The following is a 17,029-nucleotide window of genomic DNA, read 5'->3' as shown; positions in this document are numbered from 1 at the left end:
TTCTTAGTAGTTGGTTTATTAGCTATGCTTTTTGTCTTTTCAGTGGTTTCTCTAGGGTCTACAGTATCCATATATCTTTAGTTTACAATGGGCTACGTTCATTAATGTTGTACCGTCTCATGTGTAATATAAGAATCTTACAACAATACAATCTTAGAACATTTCAGTTTGTGCTTTTGTTGTCATATATATTGCTTCTACAAAAACCCACAATATGTTGCTATTTTTTCTTTAGGTAGTCAAATATCGTTTTTAAAAGATTAAAAATAAGAAAGGTATGTGTTTTATATTTATCCTGTGTAGGATTGGTAATGTTTCTTTCACAAATATCTGATAGAATTCACTAGTGAAACCATCTGGGCCTAGAATTTTCTTGGCAGATGCTTTTAAGGTATAAATTCAGTTTCTTTTATTTATATTGGGTTATTCATGTTGTCCATTTCCTCTAGGGTCAACTTTGGGTAATTTGTGTCTTTTGAGGAATTTGCCCATTCCATTTAGATTGTCAATTTTATTGGCATAAAGCTTTTCATAATATTTTCTTATTATCCTTAACTGTTTGCAGGATTGATAGCAATGTCCCTGTTTCATTACTTACCTTGGTGATTTGTGTCCTCCCGTATTCTTTTTTTTTCCCCCCAGGGATTGCTGAGACATGCAGAAGTTTTTTTTTTTTTTTTTTTTGGCCATGCCACGTGGTTTGTGGGATCTTAGTTCCCCAACCAGGGATCGAACCCGGGCCCTTGGCAGTGAGAGCGTAGAGTCCTAACCACTGGACTGCCAGGGAATTCTGAGAATTTTTATTTATCACATATGTTACTACTTATTTTTACTTGTAGAACAGAGTCACAGATAGAAGAGCAGGCTGTTAGTAGGTATTAGTAGAGCTCAGGGGTCTAGCATAGCATCTAGTACATAGTAGGTTGTCCTCCCTTATTCTTTTTTTTTTTTTAAACATCTTTATTGGAGTATAATTGCTTTACAATGGTGTTAGTTTCTGCTTTATAACAAAGTGAATCAGCTATACATATACATATATCCCCATATCTCTTCCCTCTTGCATCTCCCTCCCTCCCACCCTCCCTATCCCACCACTCTAGGTGGTCACAAAGCACCGAGCTGATCTCCCTGTGCTATGCAGCTGCTTCCCACTAGCTATCGGTTTTACATTTGGTAGTGTATATATGTCCATGCCACTCTCTCACTTTGTCACAGCTTACCCTTCCCCCTCCCCGTGTCCTCAAGTCCATTCTCTAGTAGGTCTGCGTCTTTATTCCCATCCTGCCCCTAGGTTCTTCATGACCATTTTTTTTTTTTTTAGATTCCATATATACGTGTTAGCGTACGGTATTTGTTTTTCTCTTTCTGACTTATTTCACTCTGTATGACAGACTGTAGGTCCATCCACCTTGCTACAAATAACTCAATTTCGTTTCTTTTTATGGCTGAGTAATATTCCATTGTATATATGTGCCACATCTTCTTTATCCATTCATCTGTCGATGGACACTTAGGTTGCTTCCATGTCCTGGCTATTGTAAATAGAGCTGCAATGAACATTGTGGTACATGACTCTTTTTGAATTATGGTTTTCTCAGGGTATATGCCCAGTAGTGGGATTGCTGGGTTGTATGGTAGTTCTATTTTTAGTTTTTTAAGGAACCTCCATACTGTTCTCCATAGTGGCTGTATCAATCTCCCTTATTCTTGATCAAAGTAACTAAAAGCTTTTGTTGTTGTTCCTCTACATGTAATGTGTCTTTTTTCTGCCTGCTTTTCAGACTTTCTCTTTATTGCTGATCTTCAGCAATCTGATTATGATGTACCTTGTTATGGTTTTCTTATGTTTATTCTACTTGACATTCATTGAGCTTGAACCTGTGGATTTTTATCAAATTTGAACATTTGCGGGAGTTTTTTCCTCAAATTTGTTTGTCTACCTTCCTCTCCTTTCTGGCACTCTAATTATACATATCATAGACCATTTGAATCGTTCCATAAGTCACTGAGACTCAGTTCATTCTTCTTTGTTTAGTCTATTTTCTCTCTGAGATTCATTTTTTTTTTAATAGTTTTCTGGAATCTTTTTTTTTTAAATATTTATTTATTTATTTTTGGCTGTGTCGGGTCTCAGTTGAGGCGCTCGGACTTAGTTGCCCGGAGGCATGTGGGATCTTAGTTCCCCAGCCAGGGATCGAACCCTAGTCCCCTGCATTAGAAGGCAGATTCTTAACCACTGGACCACCAGGGAAGTTCCTGAGCTTCATTTTGTACAGTATCTGTTGCTATGTGTTCAACTTCATTGACCTTCGACACTATCAAATCTGCTATTAATCTCATCAAGTGTATTTTTCATTTCAGGTATTTTTTTCATCACTATATGAGTCATTTTTATATATCCAATTTCATGGTTATGTTTTCCTTTACATCCTTGAGCATATGGAACATACTCATAATGGCTGCTTTAATGTCCTTTTCTGTTAATTCTATCGTCCCCATTACTGCTTGGTCTGCTCCTATTGACTGATTTTTCTCTTAACTATGGAATTTTTTCCTACTTCTTTGTATAGCTCATAATTTAAAAACTTTGACCCTGGGCATTGTAACGATGCATGGCTGGGTTTTCTTGTATTTCCTTAAAGAGTATTGGACTTCTTTAGAGAAGGCAGTTTAGTTACTTATAGATTAAGCTCTTTTAGAGCAGCTCTAGTTTTTATTCTAGGGATAATTTAGCTCTGCTTCTAAGGTGTGGCCTTTCTAGTGTTCTTACTTGATGACTTGTAGTCAATGAGGTCTCTCTCCTCTAGCTGGAGGACTCTTAAACAATTCCCAGTCCTGTATGAGATTCCTAGTAATTTTTCTTTGAAAATTGTTCTTGTGTATGCTTATGGGATTTTGCTTGAAGAGAGTGGCACCTGCCAAAGTCTCAGCTGGACACTATGCAGATGACTGGAGTTCTTTCTCTTAGTAACTCCCTCCTCTCTGGTCATCAGTCCCATCAATTCCAGCTGCCTTGGTCTCCCCAAATCCCATCTGTCTTCTTAGCTCAGTAAGATCACTGGACTCTTTTGTCTTGCCTTCTCCATTCTGCATTTTGGGAATTATCTCCAGGCAGGAAGCTAGACAATAGTAGGACTCATGTTGTTTTTCTTTTTTCACAGTCCTGTGCTGCCTGTTGTTGAATGTCTGAAAATAGTTGTTCCTTGTGTTTTGTCCAGTTTCTATTGTTTACAATGGGAGTATAATTCTAGACCACCTTACTGCTTCGTGGACAGAAGTGGAAGTTGATTTTTTTTTTCAATTTAACAATAATACAATCCAAATGCCCATAGGCCACCCTGGCCTGGGGTCACATTTACTATTTCATTAACATAAGTCACATAATTTCTCATCCTTGTTGAACCAACACCCACCTACCATGGCTTCTGTCTCACTCAGCATAAAATCCAAAGTCCTTACTGTAGCCAGCACCAACTCCCTGACATGGAAATGCATGGGAACCTCCAGACCCAGGCAAGCCATAAGATGACAGTAGCTGCTTAAATGATCCCACATGAGACCAGCAGAAGAACCACCAGACTGACGACCTATAGGTACATGAGAATGAATAAATAAAGTTCTGCTCTATTGCACTAAGTTTGCATTATTTATTTTGCTGCAACAGATAATTGATACACTTACTATGACCTTCAAATTCCTTCATGATCTGGCTCGCTACCCCCTCTCTTCCTCACCTCCCTTCACTCTCCCTCTCACTCTGCTCCAGCCCACTGTGTTACTTGCTGTTCCTCAAACAGGCCAAGCTCTGCCTGGAACCTCCTTCTCCCTCCCCCAGATAGCCACGAGGCTCACTTGTTATAGAGCCTAAACCTGGCATTTGCTATACCCTTTACCCTGCCTTTCTCTTCTCCATAGCACATATCAGCACCTGACATTATGCACTGATTTGCTTTGTGTGTCTAATAATTTTTTATTGCGTGCTGGGCATTGTTGAATGTCTCTCCCACTAGACAGGAAACTCCATGTGGGAAGAGACTGGCTCTGTCTGGTTCACAGCTGTGTCTCAAGTGCCAAAACCATGTCTGGTCCATAACATCTATGCAATAAATATTTCTTGAATGAATGACTATCAATCCAACCTTTACTAGCTCAGAAGCCACATCCAAAGAACTTCAGGAACACACACTCCCTCCCCCCACTTCAGGGCTTTCTCTGCTCTAGAAGCCCAAGGAGTGGTGCGTAGGTGCTCAGGAGCCATTCCAATCCAGTCCTCATGCCACAGCCCAGGACCTGCCCCTCCTGTCACTCCACTTCAGCCCCTCCCCATGCCACTGGCTGCTGCCCCAGCTCTCAAGACCGTTAACCCCAGCTCCACTGAGAAGTGGGTAGGAAACCACCACTTTAGGGGATCTGGAGTAGGGTTGTTTGGACACCGAGATGTTAGAACTCTTACCTTTTCGTGTACACAGCCGCTCTCCACCTGAGCGTGCAGGTGTCGCCAAATGGTTTGGATTGGCAGTAGTTTTAGTCAATACCCCCCAGCTGCCACTAGAACCACCTCATCCCCCAGCTAGCAGATCCTATCGCAGGGGTTAGCTGGTCTGGACTGATTCCGCCTTCTCAGGGTAGATTCTGCCCTTGGGAGACCCTAGATCTCCCCACCCCTGGCTATAAGGCTTTTATGGAGTTGCCCCCCAGACCATTACAGAAGGCTGAGTATGTCTGAATCAGGTCACCTCCAACGCTGGAGATCTTTTTCTAGGCATGTTCTTAGCTCGACTCAATCAGGAAATGCAAATAGATATTGGGGTATAGATGGGGGTGTTGGAATCTCACACCATCTTTTACCGGGTCTCAGCCAGAGTATCCTAGTAGAATAATATCGAAAATTACAGAAACTAAGGAAAATCATTAGGAAAAAATTTCATTTCTGAATCCAACATGTTAACCAAAACGTTTTGGTTAATATTTTTATGAGTTTCCTGCTAGTCATTTTTGCATGTGCAAAATGTTTTCATGCAGGTAACGTGATTTGTTTACATTGTTTACATTTACCTGCACATATGCTTCATTTTCTCCCTTTTTACCATAATAGTGCAATTAATTTTCCACATTGTTAATAGGCTTCTTAACAAACTTAAATTGTATACTTAAAATGGGTGAATCTTGTATGAGATATAAATTGCATCTCAATAAAGCTGTTAAAAATAAATAAATTTTTAAAGATAAGGGGTAAGGGGAAGATGGCCAGTGTTAAAGAAAGGAATGGAAAACAGCATGGGCCGGGAAAGCGCTGGGCTGGAGCAAACCTCTGAGAAGTACAGAGAAGGTGTTCGGCCAGAGTGGAGCACCGGATCCTCGAAAGGCAACTGTGGGCAAGCAGGTAGGGTGGCAGGGCAGTGCGGGGGATGGATCCCCAGCTCAGGGACCAGACTTAGGCTAGACTCACGCTAAATCCTGGCTACTCCCCTCCATTGTGAGAACTTGGGCAAGGACTTCACTCCCCCTGAGCCTCAGTTTCTCCATTTGTAGGATGGGACCTTAAGGGGCCCTTCCTCCTGGGATATTGGAGGCCCCACTGAGGCACCCAGCGGGACATCAGAGACAGAGCCTGGTCTCAGTCACCACTCCACATACAGGCACGGAAGCATTACAAAATCTGGTCAAGGCAAATAAAAGCTGCCCTTCATGTGTGCCCTGGGTGGACAGTTCAGAAGATCCTTTCTTTCTTTTTTTTTTTAAGATTTATTTTATTTATTTATTTATTTATTTATTTATTTATTTATTTATTTATTTATTTATTTTATTGGCTGCGTTGGGTCTTCCGTTGCTGTGCGCTGGTTTTCTCTAGTTGCAGCGAGCGGGGGTTACTCTTCGTTGTGGTGCGAGGGCTTTTCATTGCAGTGGCTTCTTTTGTTGTGGAGCACAGGCTCTAGGCGCGCGGGCTTCAGTAGTTGTGGCTCACTGGCTCAAGAGCGCAGACTCAGTAGTTGTGGCACACGGCCTTAGTTGCTCCGTGGCATGTGGGATCTTCCTGGACCAGGGCTCGAACCCGTGTTCCCTGCATTGGCAGGCAGATTCTCAACCACTGCGCCACCAGGGAAGCCCTGAACAGGAATGTTTTGCTGGGAAGATCCCACATGCCGCGGAGCAATTAGGCCCGTGAGCCACAACTACTGAGCCTGCGCATCTGGAGCCTGTGCTCCGCAACAAGAGAGGCCGCGATAGTGAGAGGCCCGCGCACCGCGATGAAGAGTGGCCCCCACTTGCCGCAACTAGAGAAAGCCCTCGCACAGAAACGAAGACCGAACACAGCCATAAATAAATAAATAAAATTTAAAAATAATAATAATAATAATTTTAAAATAAATAAATAAAATAAAATAAAAAAACATTCCTGTTCAAAGGCGGAAGATAGAGTTGGTTTTTGTTGAGGTAAAATATACATACACAGACACGTGCATATAAACATGTACACATATACACATACACGTGTACACGTACACGTGCATACACTTGCATAGACACGTACACACACAGAAAAGTGCATACGTCTGAGGTGGACAGCTTGATAAATTTTCCCTGTGTATCCACCTGTGTAACCACCACCCAGGTGAAGCTACGGAAACTTTCCAGTGCCCAGAAGGCTCCTTGGTGCCATGGTGAGACTGGTGGAAATCACAGGGTTAAAAAAAGAAAAGGAGAATGCCTTTCTTCTTTTAAAAAATGTACGGGGTGTGCTGGGCAAATAAGAAAGCTTCAAGCCATCTGGGCTGCCGCCGTCACAGTGCCCATGGATGGCCCGGGCCAGCGAGAGCATCTTGCTTGTGGGAGAAGAGCTCTGAGCTCTGATTGGTTCCTGCCCTGCAGGAGTCCACAAATGAGTGAATGGGTGAAGGAGGCTGCACCTGCCTCTGACGCTCAGCTGATTTCTACTAAGACATTCCACCTCTCACGTGGCCAATGCGCCCAGCCCTGTGCCATGGTGGGGGCGGTGTGGCGGGGTGGGCAGGGCGGGGCAGACACAGCCTCTGCCCTCAGGGAGCCTACCTCCAGGACCCAGGCCCGTGGGCATCCCCTTTCCATTTCCGGTGCTCCAGTGCCTGAACCGAGGGAGAAGGAACAGACCTTAGGAGCTGCCAGCAGGCCAGGCTGCCTGGAGAGGAGGCTGGATTCTCAAGGGGCAAAGGTGGAGTTGAGGTCGTGTCACCTCCTGTCCCAAAGTTTGCACTGCCCGCCCAAATGGTGGCATCAGGCCGTCCTCCCCCGCCTGCAGCCTGGCCTCCTGCTTCTCCCTCTCCCGGGGGCCCAGACAGACCTCACTCTCGAGGTTCTCCACTGACTGTCCTTTCCCACCTTCTCACCTTTGATCATGTGCACTGCCCCCTCCCCATCTCCCTCTTGAAAGCAAAGAACCTGCAGAGCCCAGGCCTTGGCCAACCCAGATCAGCGCACCTGGCGGGGCTGCTGTCAGCTTCCCCTGGATCCTGAGCACATGGGGGCGGGGGGCTGAGGATAGGGGCGGGGGGCTGCGGATAGGAGTCGGCAGGGCCCCGGCAGCCGCCGGCCGGGTGCAGAGCTGATCTGCACGCCTCTCAGGCTGGGGAAAGGGCTCACCTGGGGTCAGTGCAATCGATATCTCATCTGCAGCTCTCCTAGCGGAAGTGATGGCTATTGGAACATGGTAATGGGTGTTGTCTAGTGGAAGAGACTAATCTTCCCAGCTGTGGCGGGCTCCGCAGGTGGCCCGCACCGCTAGCTGCTGCCACTGGGGCTGTCCAGGCACTTTTAAAGCCACAGCAGCCTCACTGCATGCTGGTGTCCGTCCTGGTTTCCCGGCAGCTTCCTGGCACAAAGCCTCAGAGGTGACCATGACCCAGTCCTTCTGGGCATGGTTGAGGAGACTGAAGCCAGTGATTCACCCAATGTCACTCAGTCAGCCAAGGACCAGAAGTAAATTCTGGTCTTCAGACTCCTGATCCAGTACTACACAGCATGCTGGCCATGGCAAACCCATGGCCATGGGCCATACTTGGCCTTTAGGTATGTCAGTGTTTTCCGTTGTCTGGCTCGATGCTTCTTGAAAAACATTAGGATTCAAAGGCCATCACTGTTGGCCGCAGTCCCTACCTCTCCCTAATGTCTCACACTCCACCTGCTTCATACATTAAGTTCCCTGTCTGACCTGGGATCAGTGAAACTGAGGTCTTGGCATAGAGGGGTGAGGAGAAGGAAGAGAATCAGCCTCCTCCCCTGGAAAAGAGGAGCCACTGCCTAATCTTCCTTACCCTGGCTCACAGGCCACGGAGGCCTGACCGGCTGTGAGCCCCGTAACAGCAAGGGCTGCGTCTGTTTTGCCCACTGCTGTGGATGATGTTCAGTGCATATTTCTAAAATATTAACTGAGCAATTTCTATATTCCAGGCCCCTTGCCAGGCTGGAACACATCAGCCCAGCTAACACAAAGCCCTTTATTTTAATGGCTTCATGTGCACCTGAGAGAACATGGCAGTAAGTACTAGCCCTCCAGGGATGGAACCCCAGACACCTGTTGCCCCAGGCAGCTTGACATCGTGGAAAATTGTTGAAATGACTCTACCACTAACGTGCTGTGTGGCCTTAGGTAGGTCCCTTAACTTTAGGGACCTTAGTTTCCCCAAATGTAAAACAAAGGGCTTAGATTTCACGACCTCTAGGTTCCCTTTCTTTTCAAATGTTCTTTTTACAGCTTGTGAGGCTGTGAAAGCCACTCCAGCATCCTCCCCGTGAATCTCCACAGTCCCAGCTGGTGACAGCCTGGAGAGCTCAGTGAGGACAAGTCAGAATTTTAGATGTGGTTCCAGCCCACTTGTCTGCGTTCTGGACGAGCTCAGGGAGGCCAATGAGACAGCACTCTGGGCTCATTTCCTTTGTGACTTCTGAAATGGTGGAGCTGTGTTTTGCCACTGGTGGTGCGATGTTTCTTGATAAACAGGCAGATTCCTGAGTTGGGCCCTTCTTGTCTGTTTAACAAGCTACCTGTGTGATTCTGATGCTCACTGAAACTTGAAAACCATAGGCCTGGAGAGATGGTGGCTGATTGCATCCACCGAGGGGGAGGCCTGATAAATGTGTTCTGTGATGGTTCCTCTTTACCCATCTCGCCTCCATAGGATCTAGGTGGGGCCAAATACCTGTGTGTTTAACCAGGACTGTGCAGACTCAGCCGACACTGGCCATGTTCACCAGCCTCCCTGGGGAAGAGGGCCAGAGCTGCCAGGACCTCTGAGGGCTCCCTGCAGAGCCACGGTAACAATGGAGAGCACAGTGGCTGCAAACTCCAGTTAGAACTCAGGTGGACCTGGATTTGGAGCCGATCACTTCATCTCTCTGAGTCTCAGTTTCCTCATCTGTAAAATGGGTCCAATAATAGTACTGACCTTTTGAGGCTGGCCTGAGGAATAAATAACGCACTTAAAGAGCTTAAACCAGGCCAGGCCCCCGGTAACTGTCCAAGAAACGGGAACTGTTGTTCTATTATTATTAATGATCACAACTCCACCAGCACCCCACACACTTGCTTCTGCCCCCCGTCCCCCTCCCCCACACCCTGACCCTGAGGGTGGGCGCAGGCACCAACTGTGACTAATCACGACGTTAGTCACCTCCACTGGGGCTCCTAGGGACCCAGCCGGCCACTCAGTTAAGACGGTAATGAAGCGGCTGTGACACAGGATGCCTTCCCATCTGGGACCCCGGCTGACCCGACTCCTGCCTGAGGTTTGAGAAATCACCGTGTGGACTCCAAACCCCCCAGCCCGGCTGTTTATGCCTGGTGTGATCATTTATTTACGTCCGTGTTACACAGGCACGGGCCCGGTTCCCACCTCCCATTTGTCTTTGCTGGTCTTCCCCTGGGCCTCGCCCTGCCCCTGCCAGGCCCCAATCATGAAGACAGATGTCCCGGCCATGGCTGTGGAGAGGCAGCCCCCAGCCCTTCAGCACCACTCAGAGGACGGGGTGGGTGATGAGACAGAGGTAGGGGCACAGGGACCTCTCCCCTTTCCTGGGGTGGGAGTGGCCCAAGGGCGACACTCTACAGCTGTGGGTGGGAGATTGTGAGGCCCTAGAAAAGCTTTGGGATAAACACGGGCAGGCTCCAGACCCTGGCCACTGCTTCCACTCGCTGGGTGACGCCCCCTCGGGGAAGAGGACTGCTTCTTTTTTTCTTTTTTAATTTTTTTATTGAAGTATAGTTGATTTACAATGCTGTGTTAGTTTCTGCTGCACAGCAAAGTGACTCAGTTATACACATATATACATTCTTTTTTATATTCTTTTTCATGATGGTTTATCCCAGGGTGTTAAATATAGTTCCCTGTGCTCTACAGCAGGACCCTGCCGTTTATCCCTTCTATACGTAATAGTTTGCATCTACTAAACCCAAACTCTCAGTCCATCCCTCCCCCTTGGCAACCACAAGCGTTTTCTCCATGTCTGTGAGTCTGTTTCTGTTTCATAGGTAGGTTCATTTGTGCCATATTTTAGATTCCACATATATGTGATGTCATATGGTAAGTGACGTAAGTCAGAAACGGGGCTGCTTCTTTTATTCGACAATTATGTACTGCCCATGTCCTAGGTGCTTGGCTGTTCTAGATTCTTCACTGTTGTAGGTGAAGAAAACAAGCTGCCCCACCTCCACTGTGCCCTGGAGGGACGTTAGAGGGGGAATAAATGGGATCTGAGGTGGGGGCGGGGTTGGACAGGGGAGCCAGGGAGGCCTCCGAGGACGGTGAGCAGGAGGCAGCCATGTGAGAAGGGCTGGGAAGGGCATTCCAGGCAGAGGGAACAGCACGTTCCAAGACCTGAGGTTCAAGCATCCGAAAGGGCTGAGTGGGTTCAGGAGAGAGAGAGAATGAGGGCCTGAGGTGGTGGGCTCAGCCGGGTCACCCACAGCCTCATGGGCCTTGGGTTTGCTCTAAGAGCATCCAGGGTAACGGGTGGCTTATATGGTTGAGAAGAGCACCCCCAAATCCAGGAGCCCTGCTCTCAGGGATCCAGGCCCCTTAGTCCCACCCTCTCTGCCCTCCTGCGCCCAGGACTCAGTGAGGCCGATGCCCTGCCCCTGGGAGCAGCTGGCCCCATGCACCCTGGAGAGACCCTAAGGGGAAGGGTCTCACCGGAGCGGTTGGCGGGGCGGGGGCGGGGGGGGTCCCTGCTCTCTCTGAACCCTCCCAACAAGGCGGCTTTGTCTGCCAGCTCCAAGGACCCCAGGACTCCTCCCCGGCCCCCTGCAGCGGCCTGAACGAAGCTCTGAAAGGCGGCTTTATGTGTGTCTCGGGGCAGATCGCTGGGAAGCGGACGGCCGGGGCTGGCACATGGGCCAGGTGGCAGCCTCAGCCTTGACTCCTGAGGCCGCAGATGCAGAAAGAGGCTGGGGAAAAACGAGTGCCCTGGGGGGCAGCCTGTCAAAGCTGTCTCCCACCACAGAGGGGGACAAGAGAACTACACAGGCACCCTCTTGCAATCTGGTCACTCCATCGCACTGGTCAGTGACATGGCCCTTTGTGCAGCCCCTTGCCTTTGGGAGAAGGGAGACAGGTGAGGCTGAGCCGCCTGTAACCAGATCTCCCGGGCCTGCTCCCCACTCCCTTTCTCTGGTCCTGGGAAGCGTCAGGGTGGGAACAACCAACAAGGAGGGCAGTCTTCCAAATGAAAAGGAGCCTCAGGAAAGACCTATGCCCTAAGCCACCATTGGGCAGTCTGGAGATGAGGACGGGAACCAGAAAGAGATGCCTTCCAGCTGCATCTGTCACCCCTGCTTAGCCCTGGTTAATGCTGACCATGGCAGCCGTCGTGTCCATGACGTGCCTCCTCGGAGATTACCTCTGAGGTCCACAAGACCCTCTGTGGCAGGGGATGGCAGCCCTGTTTCACAGGTGTGGATACAGCAGCCGAGAGGTTAGACCCTCTGCCTAAAGCCACCCAGCTGGGGAGAAGCAGAGTCAGTGTTCGAACCCAGGACTGTCAGAGGCCAGAGCCCAGGCCCTGAGCACCGGGCCTCCCGACTGAGCTGGGTCTGCCCACCAGCCAACTTACTTCACTCCATACGACAACCTCTAGGTCCATCCATGTTGCTGTAAGTGGCATTATTTCATTCTTTTTAATGGCTGAGTAGTATTCCATTGTCTATATGTTTAGTGCCTGCTGCAGGTGTGTGCAGAAGCCCCACGTCAGCTCCATCCGTGGACACAGCAGGTGTAAGAATTGGGAGGACACCTGGTCATCCTGCTGCAGGGGACCAACTTACTGCTATTATCTACTTACTTGCCCTTATTTCTTTAAGGGACTCTGCTCTCTCTGATAAAAGGTGAGATTATCAGCACTACAGAACTGTACACTTAATGGTTAAATGGTAAATTTTATGTTATGTGTATTTTACCACATTTTTAAAAACAATTTCTAATGTTCAAACATTTTTTTAATTTTTAATTTTAAAAAAATTATTATTTTTTTTGGGCTGTGTTGGGTCTTTGTTGCTGCGCGTGGGCCTTCTCTAGTTGTGGTGGGCGGGGGCTACTCTTTGTTGCGGTGCGCGGGCTTCTCGTTGCGGTGGCTTCTCTTGTTGCAGAGCATGGGCTCTAGGCGCCTGGGCTTCAGGAGTTGTGACTCGCAGGCTCTGGAGCACAGGCTCAGTAGTTGTGGTGCACGGGCTTAGTTGCTCCAAGGCATGTGGGATCTTCCTGGACCAGGGCTTGAACCCATGTCCCCTGCATTGGCAGGCGGATTCTTACCACTGCACCACCAGGGAAGCCCCAAACATTTTTTAAAAGTGAGTTTAGCGAGGATTAAAAAGGCACTAAACATATACACAATGGAATATTACTCAGCCATTAAAAAGAATGAAATAATGCCATTTGCAGCAACATGGATGGACCTAGAGGTTGTCATATGGAGTGAAGTAAGTCAGACAGAGAAAGAGAAATATGACCTCGTTTATATGTGGAATCTAAAAGGAAATGATGCAAATGAACTTATTTACAGAACGGAAACAGACTCACAGACTTAGAGAACGAACTTATGGTTACCAGGGAGGAAGGGTAGAGGGAAGGGATGCTTAGGGGATTTGAGATTTCCATGTCCACACTGCTATCTTTAAAATGGATTACCAACAAGGACCTACTATATAGCACAGGGAACCCTGCTCAATATTATGTAACAACTGAAATTGGAAAAGAATTTGAAAAAGAATAGATACATGTATAACTGAATCACTTTGCTGTACACCTGAAACTAACACAACATTGTTAATCAACTACACTCCAATATAAAATTAAAAGTTTTTTTAAAAAGCCACTAAAGACAAATCAACACCAACCCAAGTCTCCCTGACATAATGAGAAGGGTTGGAAGAGAATTGAAAGGACAGTATATTTATCACAACAGGGTCCGATGTTATTACATGCAAAATCCTAGCTCAGCTTGTGGGCCGCCAGCTGTGCCTGTTGTTTTGGGGAAACACCAGTCATCATACAAATGGGGAGACTGAGGCCCAAAGAGAAGATGCAGTGCAGGGCCAGTTGTAGCAAAGCCTAGGCTGGAACCTGGGCCCACTGGCGTCTGGATGAACCTCACCCGGAGGGCTGGAGGGTCCAGCAAGGACAGTTAGTGCCCCCAGGAGGCAGATGCCCAGTCTTCTGCATTGCATCTGTGCCCTCAGCCCACCGTGTTGGGCACCAGGGACCTGCAGGTGTGATGTCTTTACCTCCGGAGGCCCCCTTGGAGGGCAGCTAGAGAAGTCCAAGGCCAGGAACACTGAGTCACCCGGGGCAGGGATGCTGAGGTCGAGGAAAGGGGAAATGGGATATAAAGACAGCAGCCATACTCACTTCTCCACCCCAGGCGCTGCTAAACCGTTCACACTCGTAGAGGTAAGTTTGGGGAAACGGAGGCTCAGGAAGGCGAAGTCCCTTGCCCACATCCACGCAGCAAGTCGGGGGCAGAGATGGAACTCAGGTCTGTCCGGGAACTGTGGGGTGATTGCCTGGGAAGATGGTGGGGTCCAAGAGTGGTGCTGGGAGGGAAGTTTAAACCCCATCATCCATCAACAGCCCCAGGATGCCCACAGGAGCCTTCGCCACACCCACGCCCTGCGAGCATTCCAGAGCAGTAATCTCATCATGCCGTGCCCCTCCCCACCCTGAGCTGGCATCCTCCTGTGGCTCCTTAAAGAGTGAAGCTGGTCTCTGGCCACCTCTGGGGCCTCACCCCCACTTGTCTGGACCTCCTTGTATTTTGTCCCCCAGCCAAAGTGGCCCTTTTGCAGTTCCTCAAAAGCTCTGCCACCAGCAAGCTGAGCCAAGTCTGTGCCCAGTTTCCCCACTGTCAGAGGAGGCCACGAACCCCACCCCCTCGGAGTCTGCTGCCACAAGGACAGGGCGTGGAGAGTTCCATGCAAACTGTAAAATGCTGTGACCCGGGCTTCCCTGGTGGCACAGTGGTTGAGAATCTGCCTGCCAATGCAGGGGACACGGGTTCGAGCCCTGGTCTGGGAGGATCCCACATGCCGCGGAGCAACTGGGCCCGTGAGCCACAACTACTGAGCCTGCGCGTCTGGAGCCTGTGCTCCGCAACAAGAGAGGCCGCGGCAGTGAGAGGCCCGCGCACCGCGATGAAGAGCGGCCCCCGCTCGCCACAACTAGAGAAAGCCCTCGCACAGAAACGAAGACCCAACACAGCCATAAAATAAAAATAAATAAATAAATAAGCAAATATGGTTAAGAAAAATATTTTAAAAAATAATAATAATAAATGCTGTGACCCCATTCTATGATGACAAAGGAGAGCAGACAAACCCAGGCTGCCCAGGGATGCTGGGCATCTAGCCACTTGGGCCATTGTCTGTCACTGCCCTGGCATCTCCTGCCTCACCTCCCCCTTGCCCCTGTCCCCACAGCCCCCACTGCCCCCAGGGGAGATAGATCCACTCCCAGATTTACTAGGGCATGTTAAGAACATGGTCTGAAGCCATCTCTGAGGTCATGAGGTCATGGCAGTTTCCCATTGATCTATTTGTCCCTCCCTTGGCTGGAGCCCTTTGCCCCTGCCAGCCCCCAGAGCCATATCAAACTTCAGCAGCCTCGCTGCTCCCAAGCTAGGCCCCAAGGAGGCAAAACACAGGGCAGGGCTTTAAAACACTGCCCCTGGGCGATTTACCAGCTGGGCTGCCCAACCCCTGACCTCGGGAGGAGATGTAATGCATCTCCCTGGTTCAGCTGGATCAGCGGTGCTGTGAAAAACAGCCCCAAGTGGGCCAGTTAGGACAGCAGAGAAGGACCCCTTCCCCCAGAAACCCCACCGTGGCGGCCACTGAGCTGAGGTCTGCGTGCGTGCATGGGCACAGGACGGCTCCAGGCTTGTCCACCAAAGTGTCTCAGGCACGAGCCCGCAAGAGCTGGAGATTACTGAGCCCAGACAACTGGGTTTCAGATGGGGAAACTGAAGCTGAGGGAGCTCCTCAAGGTCACAGAGCAAGTTCAAGGAGGTCTCTGGTTTTTCCTCTCCCTGCTCAGCACTTCTGCCTTTTCCTGTGGGCAAGGGTGGCAGTCCTGGTATTTGGGGTGTCACTGGCACCTTGGAAGGCCAAGCTTGTCTCTCCCACAGCCTTCAAATCGGACCTCAGTGGATCCAACGTGCCACCAGGATGGAGCTCCCTGCCCTTGACTCCACGTGTAGAAACCAGACCTCAGGACAGTCTTCTGTCTCAGCTGAAACATCCCACCGAGGGCAGAGGCCAGAGGCACCGAGCCTCCCTGTGTTCAGACCCTCTCAGTCCCCAGAGAGGACAGTGGCCTTTATTTAGGGAGGAAGTTTACCAAAAGCTGGAGGGCCTTGAGTCCAAATTTTCCTCAGTCATCATATGACTTGCCACCCTCACCAGTGGGGCCAGCAGGAAGAGGGGGTGGTGCTCCGATCCCCTACACCAAGCAGGGTCCGTGGACCAAATGGGTCACCTGGAAACTTACTAGAAAAGCAGAATCAGGGGCCCATTTCCCTAGGATGTACTGATCAGAATCTGTATTTTAGCAAGGTCCTCAACTGATTCACATACATGTTAAGGAATGAGAGGTGCTGGTCTCATAAAGTTAAATAAGTAGGCGTGTGTGCGGAGGGGGCATGTGTACATATTAAGATCTTTACCCTAAAGAAAGAGCCTAAAGATGAAGAAAGAAAGAAGAGAGGGAAGAAGGGGGCTGGGGGGAGGATACTCTTTTGCGTCCAAAAGTATTTGATGTAACTTCAGAACAGTACATGGCAACTCACTTGAAGAAAAACAAAATAGGGAATTCCCTGGCTGTCCAATGGTTAGGACTCGGTGCTTTCACTGCTGGGGCCCCAGGTTTGATCCCTGGTCGGGGAACTAAGATCCCATAAGCCGTGCGGTGTGGCCAAAGAAACAAAAAAGAAAAACAAAATAGATCCCACCTGAACAAAGCAGAGAGAGGTGGGGTGGCTGAGACAGGGGTGGTCCCAGATAGGCGGTAGTTTGGGCAGGACCCTAATCACTCAGAGTCTCGGGCCACTGGAGGATTTTGGATAGGGGTGACAGGTTTTGATTTAAATTTTTGGAAAGATGGTCACCTGAAAAGGGCTACCTCCTCTGCTCTCTAAGTGCTGCCCAAGTGAGATTTTCTGCAAGTGATGACTAATAGGGAAAGAGGAGAGAGGATGTCTGACACTTGGAGGGAGGCCTTGGTGGTCCTGAGGGCCTGGATAGATAAGAGAAGATGGTGGGTGGGAGAGGGAGGGAGGGATAGAAAACCAGGGCTGGCCATCCACTGTGTTCGCCAATGGAAAAAAAAATTTTTTTTTAATTTAGGTATAAGTTACATACGATAAATTACACAAATCTTAAGTGTACTTGATGAATTTTTACTACTTAATACACCTACATAACCACCACCCAGATCCAGATATGAACATTTCCAGCATCCTGGAAGCCCCCTTATACCCTCTCCCAGTCAGTCTCCTTCCAAGGGTGTATTAG

Source organism: Eschrichtius robustus, chromosome 10, assembly GCF_028021215.1.
Source record: "Eschrichtius robustus isolate mEscRob2 chromosome 10, mEscRob2.pri, whole genome shotgun sequence".
Lineage (NCBI taxonomy): Eukaryota > Metazoa > Chordata > Mammalia > Artiodactyla > Eschrichtiidae > Eschrichtius > Eschrichtius robustus.
The sequence above is the reverse complement of the archived record's forward strand: the minus strand, read 5'-3'. Positions refer to the sequence as shown.